Genomic DNA, 15,703 nt, shown 5'->3' on the forward strand with positions numbered 1-15,703 from the left:
CGTGTAGATGGCGCTACAGGACTTGAATTAGCCTATTCTTGAGAGAGGGGCAGGGCATTATTACATGGAGTTTGATGAATAGCAACAAAATAGGCCAATTTGTTGATCTGACCCAAGTAGGCTATTACAGCTAAAAAGTCGCATATGCTTTTCTTAATAAGTCATCCTTATTAAATGTGTAAACCATTTCAAAGCCACCAGTATATTACGAATGACGTTACTGCAGTGTTGTAATTTTCTTCCGGGTTGGGCTGGAGAGGGAGGATGCTTTCATATCGGGATCACAGTCATTGGGTGCGATGCTGCCTCTGGGTGCTCTGCAACCGACAGCCGCCCGACCGACTGCCGCAGGGGCTTTCTGAACCCGAGCCGAGTGCTGCCTACACACACAAGCTACCAGCTCTCATACTCGGCAAAATTTATCTGCTATCACGTACTGACCTAACAGTATACGATGTTTTCAATGGACGCCGTTTCGCAGTTTTCGAACATGGAAATGACCTCTTCTTCTCGGATTATTTTTGGGGTACAACTGTGATCTCTTCATCACACATCGACTGGAGCAGAGTCAGACACTCCATTTGCTAGCGCATGCGAACATCCCGTCTTTGGCAGTTAGCTTGGTAACGTTAGTCGACGTGTCTAGCTTTCTGGATGTTTAGTGTCCATAATACTGGATTTAGTTTTCAGTTGCCCTTGGCATCGAGCTAGTTTTAGATTGGGTATTGTTTTAAACACCATTATCTAGCTAAAGCTGGCTAGCTGCGTTTTATAACAAGCAAGGGAGATTTTGTTCGTCAAAGCACATCTGACTGGTTCGAGATCAGCAGGGGGTTCGTTGGGATACGGAATGCGACTCGCGAAATAACCAAGCCTCGGCTACACAGGAGAAACCACATACATTTCTCCGTTTTCATTCAAAAGGTACGTATTTAACTGTTAGCAAACAATATCCGACATGTATTGCTGGAAAAGTGGTGTTGAATTGTGTTGTTTATGCTAAACCAGTCGGCAATTGAGCTAGCTAATCCATAACCAGCTAGCTGGCAAGCAAGGCACTGCCGTTGTCGATGATTGACAGCGTCTGGCCAGGTAACGGTAACTAACGGTCACATGGTCCGCTGGAGGAAGGCTGGAGATGTTGTGTTGGACATCTGTAGACCACGACAGGAAATATATGCCTGTACATGAAAAGCTGCTGTGTAATTTCAATATTCATGCTGTCATCAATTATTCTACTGAAATATGTATTTTCCTGTAGCAAGTAAAACATCTTGTCTTTGCATAAACTGTCCCCAAAATGTTTATTTTCTGTGAGCATTTGGATGGAATGGTCTAACTACTCACAAATGCCCTTGTTATGATGATATATTGCTCTCAATAATGACTTATCACATAATAGCATTGACCTGAAAGTAAGCCAAGGTTTAGGCCTAGTCACTAACACTTCATATAGCCTATTGTTAGTTGCTCCCCGTGTCTGTATTAATGTCAGTAGGTCTACTTAAAATAGCCTTGTAATGGAGTGGTTTGGGTAGCTATCACACAAATGCAATAAGTAACATCCCCTATTCCAACCAACTCTAGTATAATGCAATCGTCAAAAGTACTAGTGTAACAAATGAACATCTTTACAATAGTAGTTACAGCGTTACAACACATGTATAAGAGCAACTAAATATGACTGTATGACTTCTTACCACCAGCTGTGAACTCTGAGTCAGTTGGATTCGGTCCAGAACGAGGCCTATAGCAATGCATGCCTCTCCCAGCTCCAGCTCGTGCTCTACAATAGGCCTGAAGTTGATTGCATTTCACGTAACTTAATCCGGATGGGACCTTTTATAGAGGCGCGTTAATGTATGTGGATTCCGGGCCAGAGCAGGTCTATGTGTGTGTGTGTTTCTGTGTGTGAAAGAGAGTGTTTGTCTTTGTATGCGAGCAGAGCGAGCCAGTGAGCGTGCACTCACAGTGCTGTAATTATACATCTGATAGATAAGGAAATGGATTCACAATCAATCCTGTAACTCTCTGGCTGCAGATGAAGATGTAGGGGAATGAAATGAGTCTGTCATGTTTCTCCAGGGGCAGGAAGAGATGGGCATCCATTATTTATACTCTGTGCCTGTGGATGAGGCCCAGGCTCTGTGGCTCTGGCTTGCACAATAGGAGAACATGTGCAGAACAGAGCAGCGCTGGAGGGAAACTATCTGGCCTTATCTGTTAGCATGGGCCCCCCGCTACCCAGATCCAGAGCACAATGTGGCCAGAGGGCATGGATGGCTGTGTACACTGAAACACAACACTGTGTTATTGCTAACAGCAGCAGAGAGCTGAGCTTGGAGTGACGACTGCAGCTGAACCGCAGAGGGAGAGAGAATACACTTGTCCTTTAGCAACAGTTGAAATGTAATGACAGTTGCACAAGCCCTCTCTCTCTCTCTCTCTCTCTCTCTCTCTCTCTCTCTCTCTCTCTCTCTCTCTCTCTCTCTCTCTCTCAAACCATGTGTGACTTCAGGCATTTGATGTTCAAAGCCCCTCTAAGTCCTCGGTCTGGCGATGTTGTGCCATGTTTTGAATCCCCCCTCAGTGAGACTGAAAGTCATTGTGTCATGTTTACTACTCTTCTACAGTGGAAATGCTGTGGGTTAGCCAATAGCCAAGCCCTGTTTTAAGGCATTACTGTCCAGCATTCACAGGAAATGAATCATGTTCCTCAATTCAAGGCCGTGGCGTCTGCATGATGTGTTTCCTGTCCTGCTGCGTGTTCAGGTCCAAACCACAGCAGATGTGCTCCCCTATTTGGTGTGTGTGTGTGTTTCTGAGTCTGTCTGTGTGTTTCTCTAAGAGGGTGGATTTAGTGAGTGTGTGTAGTTTGGAGTTGCTCTGGTGGAACAATAGCTCTATTCTGCGCTGTGTCTCTGGAGGAAGGCAGCGTTGGTTCTCCCTGAGCTGTGCCAGTGAGGCAGGCTCAGACTCAAACTGGGTGACTGGGGTTGGGTAGGATTGGGTTTCCCCAGCCACCTGGAGCTCCCAACACAAGAATGCCATTGTTCCCTCTGGTCCGTGGCCGGAACATAGAACCCTGCAGACTGGGGATGAGGAGTCACCTTGTATCACCTGATATCTAAACCCTGTATCATTATAACTGACCCACAGAGATCTATATCACTGCAGCCTGTAGATTTGACTCATTTAGCATACGCTCTTATCCGGAGAGACTTAGAGGAGCAATTAGGGTTAATTGCCTTGCTCAAGGGCATCTCTGCAGATTTTTAACCTAGTCGGCTCGAGGATTCGAACCAGCGACTTTTCAGTTAATGTCCCGATGCTCTTAACCGCTAGGTTACCTACCAGAATCCCATATTAATAACTCAGACTGACCTTCATCACTGGCCCATGTAGCCTAGGCCTAGTTTATCTCCCTGTGTCAAAGGCTGGGACAGGGGAACAACACTAGGAGTGGGATTAAGTTGAATATTGACGGTGATCCAAGGTAGTGTTGTCTTTTCACATAATGGGTAAAGTTAGGATTTGGGGAAGGCAAGCTGATCCTAGATCTGTGCCTAAGAACAACTTCTGTCCAGAACGGGATGAATTGGATGGTTATCTATTTTATAGTTGGAAGGAAGGAAGGAAGGAAGGAAGGAAGGAAGGAAGGAAAAGGATGTACTGTTGTATTTCCTGTTGATCCCCAGTATTGATCGATGCAACTGACACGACAATGAGATTATCTCAGATGATCGCACCACAATGCTACTGATGTTAGCTAATAAGATGATGTCATAATAACAACAACAGCATCACTCAGACACACATAGGGGGCTATACCTCTGATGGCTATAAGGAAAGCTGCTGCCAGAGAGAATTCTCTCTCACCTTCTTTCTCTATCCTTAACTCTTCTATCTCTCTCTCTCTCTCTCTTCATTGTTTTTTAAACATGTCGCGAGCTGCAATTTATTTTCTAGCTTTCAAATAGGCATGTAGTTCTCCACTCCTCTGCAACTCTTCCCCAGATCCTTAGTGTACAAGAGAAAGTAGTGCACTATGTTTTCTGTCAACCTGGTCAAATAATAGTTCATAAACAACCAAAATATGTTTTATATTTTCCAAAATTGTTTTCTCAGTTGTATTTTTCCTGGTTTTAGATTGTTGTGGCTTTTGACTCTCAAAATTACCATTGTTCATAGAGAAACAATGACATTTGATCTTCTGTTAAATCACATCAAAAAACTTTTTGGGGGGTCTGGAAGAAAACTAACACATTTTTATTTTAGAGTGTAATTCCCCTTTAATTGGCATCTATCAAGTGAGGAATGTGCTGAGGAATGTGCTGTCTAATGTGCCAGTCTAGCCATGGTTCTGTAAGCTACTGCTGCTGCTCTTTTCATGGTTTGAAGTTTGAAAATAACAAATAATAGATAGAAATGATATACTTACTCATGATATACTTCTGCCAGGTAAGCCTACTTTGCAGTTAACATTATATATAGAATGTTTTGGGGAAAGTATTTCAGTCAACCCACAAGATGGTTATCACATCCACTGGCTACACACAGAGTGATAGACAAACGCCTGCACCACACAGACAGACAGGGGAAATATTGCTGGAAATAAATAGGCAGATATTGTGTTAGGTTTGGCTTTTTAAGCCAATAGTGTCTAACCAGGGGTGGGATGATGTCAATGTTGTGTTGATTAGATAGTAGCTGACTGCTTGCTGTGTCTAATACTTGTGAAGTTTGTTAATGACTGTTTGCGGTGGAACATGTGAAAATTGCATGTACTTTCAGAATTGTATGGCAAGCTACTCATAGGTAGGCTTGCGATTGACCTGTTGGAGACTCCTGGTTTACAGAGACTCATGGTGAAATCTGACTGCTGATCAGAACCGCCATTGATTGTAGTGTCACGCCCTGACCTTAGAGAGACGTTTTATTTCTCTATTTGGTGAGGTCAGGATGTGATGTGGGGTGGTCAGTCTATGTTTTGTATTTCTTTGTGTTTGGCAGAGTGTGGTTCCCAATCAGAGGCAGCTGTCTATCTTTGTCTCTGATTGGGAATCATACTTAGGTAGCCTTTTTCCCACCTATGATGTGGGATCTTGTTTTTGTACAGCTCTTGTAGCCTATGGAACGGAACGTTCGTTTTGGTTTCACATTGTTATTTTGTTGCTGGTTCTCATTTAAATAAATATGATAACCACAAATTACACTGCGCCTTGGTCTCCTTCAAAAAACGCACGTTACATGTAGACACACACACACACACACACACACACACACACACACACACACACACACACACACACACACACACACACACACACACACACACACACACACACACACACACACACACACACACACACACACACACACACACACACACACACACACAGCCCTATTTTACAAGATATTCATATTGAAAGAACAGTTTTGACACAAGGAGGGTTTTTCTGGACTTTGAGGCTAGTCAGGCAAACATCAGCAAATAGCTTAACAATTCTCTATTTGATCAGTCAGTTTTTAGCTAATGTACTTTAAAAACACTCAAATCAAACTGAGTTTTGGATTTCAACATTGACTGACCTTCGGAACAGGAAGATGTCATAAATGAAACATACTCTGATTTTCTTTTTCATCTTCAAAAGGTTCTGAATTTTAGAAGGGCCTTATTTATGAAGATTGTGTCTAGCATCTTTCAGAGACGTCTGTAGCATCTAGGCTACCACAGGCTCTCCATAATCCTAGTGCAGTGTTGATCAGATACATTCACTCTACCAGTCTGCTTTATCATGTTCTTCTCTCTGATCTGATGGTCTGATAGAAACTGATATACTGCACACTCCTTACCTGGGAGGTTTTTTCCGGATGTATGTCATAGTTAGATCAGATAGCAGAGGCACTGATTGTAAACTCAGAGTGACCATGGAGAGAGAAGGAGCGAGATACAGAGAGGGGAGTGAGGCAGTGTGTGTGTGTGTGTGTGTGTGTGTGTGTGTGTGTGTGTGTGTGTGTGTGTGTGTGTGTGTGTGTGTGTGTGTGTGTGTGTGTGTGTGTGTGTGTGTGCAAACAAAGGTTTCTGTACCAAATATTAAGTTCTGCTTTTCTGATGTATCAAATACTTATGTCATGCAATAAAATGCAAATTAATTACTTAAAAATAATACAATGTAATTTTCTGGATTTTTGTTTTAGATTCCGTCTCTCACAGTTGAAGTGTACCTATGATAAAAATGACAGACCTCTACATGCTTTGTAAGTAGGAAAACCTGCAAAATCGTCAGTGTGTCAAATACTTGTTCTCCCCACTGTAATACATATATATAACCACACACACTCTCTCTCTCCTCTCACACACACACACACACACACACACACACACACACACACACACACACACACACACACACACACACACACACACACACACACACACACACACACACACACACACACACACACACACACACACACACACACACACACACACACACACACACACTTAGGAATCAGCTCTAACACACACACACACACACACACACACACACACACACACACACACACACACACACACACACACACACACAGGCAGGAATCACCTATCGCACACTCTATGGTCAACACATACGTTCTGGCTGGGTAGTGTGTCTCTGCTATGTGAGGTTGATAATTCGCCAAGGCTAACTAACACCATGTGGGAGGGTGTGATGCCACCAAGGAATCACTGTGAGATGACTGTGTGTGTCTCACCATTTAAGACAGGAGAACCATAAACGTCAGGTTTTACAAACCTTTTTTTACAGCCCTGATTGGCCATCTGTAGCTCAGAAGGTAGAGCATGGCGCTTGCAATGCCAGGATAGTGAATTCTATGTATGCACACATTACTTTAAATTGCTTCAGATTGAAGCATTTGGTAAATGTAACTTTTTTTATTTTGTGTGTGTGTGTGTCAGTGTCCGCCCACCTGAGCCCCACCCAGGGGCACCAAGATGCTGTATTGAACCAAGAGCTCGCTATGCAAGAGCTCACTAGGCAATCGTTTTCTATAGTCTAGAGTTCATGTTTTCATGATGTTAGTCATGTTTTCCATTCTAGTGAAGCAGGAACCACTCAGAGCTCTAAAGGGAGTTCAGGAACCACTCAGAGCTCTCATAGAATGTAGGTCAGGAACCACTCAGAGCTCTCAAGGGAGTGTAGAAGTCAGGAACCACTCAGAGCTCTAAAGAGAAGTGTAGAAGTCAGGAACCACTCAGAGCTCTCAAGGGAGTGTAGAAGTCAGGAACCACTCAGAGCTCTCAAGGAAGTGTAGAAGTCAGGAACCACTCAGAGCTCTAAAGAGCTCTAAAGAGTGTAGAAGTCAGGAACCACTCAGAGCTCTAAAGGAGTGTAGAAGTCAGGAACCACTCAGAGCTCTCAAGGAAGTGTAGAAGTCAGGAACCACTCAGAGCTCTCAAGAGAGTGTAGAAGTCAGGAACCACTCAGAGCTCTCAAGGAAGTCTAGAAGTCAGGAACCACTCAGAGCTCTCAAGGGAGTGTAGAAGTCAGGAACCACTCAGAGCTCTAAAGAGAGTGTAGAAGTCAGGAACCACTCAGAGCTCTCAAGGGAGTGTAGAAGTCAGGAACCACTCAGAGCTCTCAAGGGAGTGTAGAAGTCAGGAACCACTCAGAGCTCTAAAGGGAGTGTAGAAGTCAGGAACCACTCAGAGCTCTAAAGGAAGTCTAGAAGTCAGGAACCACTCAGAGCTCTCTAAGGAGTGTAGAAGTCAGGAACCACTCAGAGCTCTAAAGGAAGTGTAGAAGCCAGGAACCACTCAGAGCTCTCTAAGGAGTGTAGAAGTCAGGAACCACTCAGAGCTCTAAAGGAAGTGTAGAAGTCAGGAACCACTCAGAGCTCTAAAGGAAGTGTAGAAGTCAGGAACCACTCAGAGCTCTAAAGGGAGTGTAGAAGTCAGGAACCACTCAGAGCTCTAAAGGAAGTGTAGAAGTCAGGAACCACTCAGAGCTCTAAAGGGAGTGTAGAAGTCAGGAACCACTCAGAGCTCTAAAGGGAGTGTAGAAGTAGAAGTCAGGAACCACTCAGAGCTCTAAAGGAAGTGTAGAAGTCAGGAACCACTCAGAGCTCTAAAGGAAGTGTAGAAGTCAGGAACCACTCAGAGCTCTAAAGGAAGTGTAGAAGTCAGGAACCACTCAGAGCTCTAAAGGAAGTGTAGAAGTCAGGAACCACTCAGAGCACTAAAGGAAGTGTAGAAGTCAGGAACCACTCAGAGCTCTAAAGGAAGTGTAGAAGTCAGGAACCACTCAGAGCTCTAAAGGAAGTGTAGAAGTCAGGAACCACTCAGAGCTCTAAAGGGAGTGTAAAGCCTCGTGATGTTTATGGTGCTCCTCTCTTAAATGGTGGAATAGAATGTTTATGATGGAGAGACTCAGGACATAATGGTAGACTAGTGGTTCATGTTTAGGGTGAGGTCAGACAGAAGATGACAGTGTGTACTATGTACCAGTCAGATGGACAGTGTCTCTAGTCTAATGTTTCTCTCTGGGTTTCCCAGAGCTTCAAGACAAGCTGTTCCCCCTTTTATCCAAAATCACTGATTCAGTTCTTCATCCAGTTTTTCTGCAGTTTGTTTTTCAGCTGTTTGTGTTGTTCTGCAGATTAGTATTCAGATGATGTTGTGCCAGATATCCTCCGGTCCTCTCTGCCTCATAATAGACATAGAGGCAGAGCCTCCAGTGTCCTCAACAGTGAGGACACTGGGCCTATTTTCACCCCCCTCCCCTCCTGACAATGTGTGCTGTGGTCGTGTGTATTTGTACATGTGTATGTGTGGTTGTGTACGTGTGTATGTGTGGTTGTGTACGTGTGTCAGGGTTTCTGTTAACTGGCTTTTGTCCAGGAAAAAAATAGAAAAGTTGATTAAATAAAGTTGCCGCAGGCAAGAATAATAAAATCATTTTTAAAAAACATTGCGAAATAATGCTTTTTATCCGATTCATTGATGGGAAATAGTGTAATTATTCCATCCTCAAGGCAATCAAACAAGCGAACTGCTGGTACAGGGACATGTTGGAGTCGCAATTCAACCGCTCAGACACGAGACGTATGTGGCAGGGTCTACAGGAAATCACGGACTACAAAACAAAAACAGCCACGTCATGGATACCGACGTCATGCTTCCAGACAAACTAAACACCTTCTTTGCCCACTTTGAGGATAATACAGTGCCACCGTCTCGGCCCGCTAACAAAGTCTGCGCCCTCAAAAACAGATATTTATCTTGTTTCAGTCTTGGGGAGCGAGCTATATCTGTTCCTGTTGATCAGGCAACAGCTGGAGTTTTCACAAGTGGCTGTGTTTACATCGAAGATAGAAGCAGGCCATTGGCTGCACGAGGGGTGTTTATGGGAGTTCTGATTGATTCCAAGTTTAACAGTTGGGCAAATTTGTGTTGAAATATTTTTTATGAGAAAATGTGCAGGAATTGAAGGTGCCAACAAATGTTATAGTCATCATAAAATAGTTTTACAGTCGTATATAAAAAAGAATCTCCTCCCTCGACGGGGCTTCGGCCCACCACCCTGTGTGTGCATCTCTCCTTCAGCATCTGTTGTAGCATGAGATACGACCCCCACAGGAAAGGCCTGGTTTCCATGGTGTGTCCCCTGTCCAAATTCTGCTGACTCATTGAGTCACACACACACACACACACACACACACACACACACACACACACACACACACACACACACACACACACACACACACACACACACACACACACACACACACACACACACACACACACACACACACACACACACACACACACACACACACACACACGTCTCCAATCACAAGAGTCTTCAGTCTGTCTGTCTGTGAATGATTGAGTATGTCTCTGTGTCTGTCTGCATTGTGAGTGAGTGTGTTTCATTGTCATGTGTGCTGTGCGTATGGTGTGTGTGTGTGTTGGCTGGGTGCCCCAGTCAGAGCAGAGCTGGTTAAGTCAGGAAGGCCTGGAGTAGACAGGATTTAGAGGGATAACTGGGAGCAGAGCAGTACTACTCCACTCACCCTACAGACCAACAGAGGATAGCTTTCTATTGGACTGGCCTATTGTGGCCTAGCTTTCCCTTTCACAGTGGCTCACATCTTCTTCACATGTCTGTTATTTCACCCAGCCCACTGTTGTGTGAGGAGATGAGAGATGGGGAGACCGAGAGAGTAGAGAGACCCCTTCCCCTCTCTCTTTCTCTCTTTCCTTCTCTCTCTCTCCTTCTGATAAGCATATCTACCCTCAGCCGCTGGGCTAGAGAACAACAGGCCCAACAGGCCCATTGTGTGTGTGTGTGTGTGTGTGTGTGTGTGTGTGTGTGTGTGTGTGTGTGTGTGTGTGTGTGTGTGTGTGTGTGTGTGTGTGTGTGTGTGTGTGTGTGTGTGTGTGTGTGTGTGTGTGTGTGTGTGTGTGTGTGTGTGTGTGTGATCAGTGGCAACCTGCCTCATGTGGGTCAGCAGCCACAGATCAGAATGACTTTTCTGGATGTCTTAACTCTGCTCCCTCTAGTGTTGGGAGGAGTTAGAACGGACCTCTAGTTTTGGGAGGAGTTAGAACGGACCTCTAGTGTTGGGAGGAGTTAGAACAGACCTCTAGTGTTGGGAGGAGTTAGAACAGACCTCTAGTGTTGGGAGGAATTAGAACAGACCTCTAGTTTTGGGAGGAGTTAGACCGGACCTCAGAGTAGATATGAAGAGAGGTAATGAGAGGAGAAGAGAATAGGAAAGGAGATCAGAGGAGATATGAAGAGAGGGAATGAGAGGAGATGAATCCCAGAGCCGACTAGCGGAAAGATCTGCCAATGTGCCCTTGTGCAAGGCACTTAACCCTAATTGCTCCTGGAAGTCGCTCTGGATAAGAGGGTCTGCAAAATGAAAAATGAGAAGAGGGGATGAGAGGAGAGAATAAGATGATAGGAGGAGAGGGGATAAGAGGAAAGGAGATAAGGGGGGAGAATGAGTTGGAGGGGAGAGAGCGAGAGGGATTAATACATCTGGACTGTTACTACAGGATATAACCTACTGTAGCTAGAGGACAAGAGATCTGGACTGTGACTACAGGATATAACCTACTGTAGCTAGAGGACAAGAGATCTGGACTGTGACTACAGGATATAACCTACTGTAGCTAGAGGACAAGAGATCTGGACTGTGACTACAGGATATAACCTACTGTAGCTAGAGGACAAGAGATCTGGACTGTGACTACAGGATATAACCTACTGTAGCTAGAGGACAAGAGATCTGGACTGTGACTATAGGATATAACCTACTGTAGCTAGAGGACAAGAGATCTGGACTGTGACTACAGGATATAACCTACTGTAGCTAGAGGACAAGAGATCTGGACTGTGACTACAGGATATAACCTACTGTAGCTAGAGGACAAGAGATCTGGACTGTGACTACAGGATATAACCTACTGTAGCTCGAGGACAAGAGATCTGGACTGTGACTACAGGATATAACCTACTGTAGCTAGAGGACAAGATATCTGGACTGTCACTACAGGATATAACCTACTGTAGCTCGAGGACAAGAGATCTGGATGGTCTTGGTTTGTGTAGGTGGACTGGTGTACATGTAGGCCCAGGTCTGTCAACGTGGTTTCAGCGTCTATGTTTTTCCTCTGCTCAGCAGTCACCACTCTCTGTAAACAGGAAGCAGCTCAAACACCTCCTCAACCCTCAAACAGCTCCCCAAACTGCTCCTCAACCCTCAAACAGCTCCTCAAACAGCTCCTCAAACAGCTCCTCCAGCCTCAAACAGCTCCTCAAACAGCTCCTCAATCCTCAAACAGCTCCTCAAACAGCTCCTCAATCCTCAAACAACTCCTCAAATAGCTCCTTAAACAGCTCCTCAAACAGCTCCTTCGTTGCTGCTGGAGTGAAACATGCTTTTATAAGCTCAATCATTGCACAACAATCCGAAATGCAATCGCGTGTTAACTGTTTTTATGGCCACAATTAAAGAGCTACTATTTTTTTTTTTTACTGGTAGTTGAAGGGTGCTTCCCATTCGCTAATCAAGTGCATAGACAACGGTAACCAGGCTTCAGCACTGGTTCACACACCACTTTGCAATGAGCTGGAGGCAGTATGCATTTTGAAAACATATAGCCTACTTAATTGTTTGAAACCTGAATGTTTACATCATATTATGAGGCTTGCTTCAAAGTAGCCTAGCCAAAAAAGTATTTCACATGCCCTTGAAACCAGTAGCCTTTTTCTATTTATTGGTTTTCAAATCAACTTTCTTTCATTGTCCAGTAGCCAATCTTCAACCCTATTCATATTAGCAACCCTATTCATATTAGCAACCCTATTCATATTAGCAACCCTATTCATATTAGCAACCCTATTCATATTAGCAACCCTATACATATTAGCAACCCTATTCATATTAGCAACCCTATACATATTAGCAACCCTATTCATATTAGCAACCCTATTCATATTAGCAACCCTATTCATATTAGCAACCCTATTCATATTAGCAACCCTATTCATATTAGCAACCCTATTCATATTGGCAACCCTGTTCATATTAGCAACCCTATTCATATTAGCAACCCTATTCATATTAGCAACCCTATTCATATTAGCAACCCATGTAGTTGTTGCATCTTTAGAGCTCCTGTCTTTCTACATTTCATGTGACAGATATTTTCATCTCTGTCACATCAAACCTCTCGTATATATGCGTTGCACTGTTTTCCCGCTATCTCCATTATTGAACGAACATTCGCACGTAACCTACTGCCTTGTGCTCATTGATGCGCTTATGATGTGTAGAAATAATAGTTTATAAACATTTTACGCTAAACGATCTGATCTGTTGCATCAGCCTCATTGCTTTTTAAAGTTTTGTTTGTATCCTAGACCTACTGGTTGTATGACTTTGGGATCTATCGTCCCACAACTGTCCCAGAGTCTGTTTTGAAAAGGCTAGTTATTTTGTTGCACCAATAGAATAGGTCAACTTTTCTACTATGGGTGATTGTAGATTGACAGGCTAGTGATAATCGTTAATGGTCTTGTTGACTGAGGAAAAGTAAATGTGGACAGTTATTCTAACATTTTCAAATTAGTATTAGAATTTGATAGGAATGACAGACCCTTTGACATCCTGGAGTTGCATGTTCTGTTAAGATGAATTAACATAATGTGATTTCTGTCATCCTGAGCACTGTGGGTGTACGCCCTCATCAGGTTAAATTACTTAAATGTCTGGAAAATTTCAATGCTACCACCATACAGGTTGCAAAATAGTTTTTCGATGTGCCGATTCCTTGGCACGTGGTTTATGAATTGATATACAAAACAACGCCGGATTCAAAGCTTAGAGCTTTTCAATTTAAATGATTATACCGAATTATTGTTGTGTGGGGAATGTTATGTTGGGGGATACAACCAATATAATGTTATGTTGGGGGATACAACCAATATGATGTTATGTGGGGATACAACCAATATAATGTTATGTTGGGGGATACAACCAATATGATGTTATGTGGGGATACAACCAATATAATGTTATGTGGGGATACAACCAATAGAATGTTATGTGGGGATACAACCAATAGAATGTTATGTGGGGATACAACTAATATAATGTTATGTTGGGGATACAACCAATATAATGTTATGTGGGGATACAACCAATATAATGTTATGTGGGGATACAACCAATATAATGTTATGTTGGGGGATACAACCAATAGAATGTTATGTGGGGATACAACTAATATAATGTTATGTTGGGGGATACAACCAATATAATGTTATGTGGGGATACAACCAATATAATGTTATGTGGGGATACAACCAATATAATGTTATGTGGGGATACAACCAATATAATGTTATGTGGGGATACAACCAATATAATGTTATGTGGGGATACAACCAATATAATGTTATGTGGGGATACAACCAATATAATGTTATGTGGGGATACAACCAATATAATGTTATGTGGGGATACAACCAATATAATGTTATGTGGGGATACAACCAATATAATGTTATGTGGGGATACAACCAATATAATGTTATGTGGGGATACAACCAATATAATGTTATGTGGGGATACAACTAATATAATGTTATGTTGGGGATACAACCAATATAATGTTATGTGGGGATACAACTAATAGAATGTTATGTGGGGATACAACCAATATAATGTTATGTGGGGATACAACCAATATAATGTTATGTGGGGATACAACCAATAGAATGTTATGTGGGGATACAACCAATATAATGTTATGTGGGGATACAACCAATATAATGTTATGTGGGGATACAACCAATATAATGTTATGTGGGGATACAACTAATAGAATGTTATGTGAGGATACAACCAATATAATGTTATGTGGGGATACAACCAATATAATGTTATGTTGGGGGATACAACCAATAGAATGTTATGTGGGGATACAACTAATATAATGTTATGTGGGGATACAACTAATAGAATGTTATGTGGGGATACAACCAATATAATGTTATGTGGGGATACAACCAATATAATGTTATGTGGGGATACAACCAATAGAATGTTATGTGGGGATACAACTAATATAATGTTATGTGGGGATACAACTAATAGAATGTTATGTGGGGATACAACTAATAGAATGTTATGTGGGGATACAACCAATATAATGTTATGTGGGGATACAACTAATATAATGTTATGTGGGGATACAACTAATATAATGTTATGTGGGGATACAACTAATATAATGTTATGTGGGGATACAACTAATAGAATGTTATGTGGGGATACAACCAATATAATGTTATGTGGGGATACAACCAATATAATGTTATGTGGGGATACAACCAATAGAATGTTATGTGGGGATACAACTAATATAATGTTATGTGGGGATACAACCAATATAATGTTATGTGGGGATACAACCAATATAATGTTATGTGGGGATACAACCAATATAATGTTATGTGGGGATACAACCAATATAATGTTATGTGGGGATACAACCAATATAATGTTATGTGGGGATACAACCAATATAATGTTATGTGGGGATACAACCAATAGAATGTTATGTGGGGATACAACCAATATAATGTTATGTGGGGATACAACTAATATAATGTTATGTGGGGATACAACCAATATAATGTTATGTGGGGATACAACTAATATAATGTTATGTGAGGATACAACCAATATAATGTTATGTGGGGATACAACCAATATAATGTTATGTGGGGATACAACCAATATAATGTTATGTTGGGATACAACCAATAATGTGGGGATACAACTAATAGAATGTTATGTGAGGATACAACTAATAGAATGTTATGTGGGGATACAACCAATATAATGTTATGTGGGATACAACCAATATAATGTTATGTGGGGATACAACCAATATAATGTTATGTGGGGATACAACCAATATAATGTTATGTGGGGATACAACCAATAGAATGTTATGTGGGGATACAACTAATATAATGTTATGTGGGGATACAACTAATATAATGTTATGTGGGGATACAACCAATATAATGTTATGTGGGGATACAACCAATATAATGTTATGTGGGGATACAACCAATATAATGTTATGTGGGGATACAACTAATATAATGTT

General features: G+C 42.2%; 1 protein-coding gene across 1 annotated transcript in view; it reads left to right on the forward strand.

Annotated features, from left to right (window-relative positions):
• Positions 1-270: 270 nt before the first annotated feature.
• galnt1 (UDP-N-acetyl-alpha-D-galactosamine:polypeptide N-acetylgalactosaminyltransferase 1) overlaps positions 271-15,703 on the forward strand; it is a 75,911-nt gene continuing 60,478 nt past the window's right edge. The window contains exon 1 of the mRNA XM_046303455.1: positions 271-924. The gene's annotated coding sequence lies outside the window, so the exon portion shown is untranslated. The remainder of the gene's footprint in view (positions 925-15,703) is intronic.

Source organism: Oncorhynchus gorbuscha, linkage group LG15, assembly GCF_021184085.1.
Source record: "Oncorhynchus gorbuscha isolate QuinsamMale2020 ecotype Even-year linkage group LG15, OgorEven_v1.0, whole genome shotgun sequence".
Taxonomy (NCBI): domain Eukaryota; kingdom Metazoa; phylum Chordata; class Actinopteri; order Salmoniformes; family Salmonidae; genus Oncorhynchus; species Oncorhynchus gorbuscha.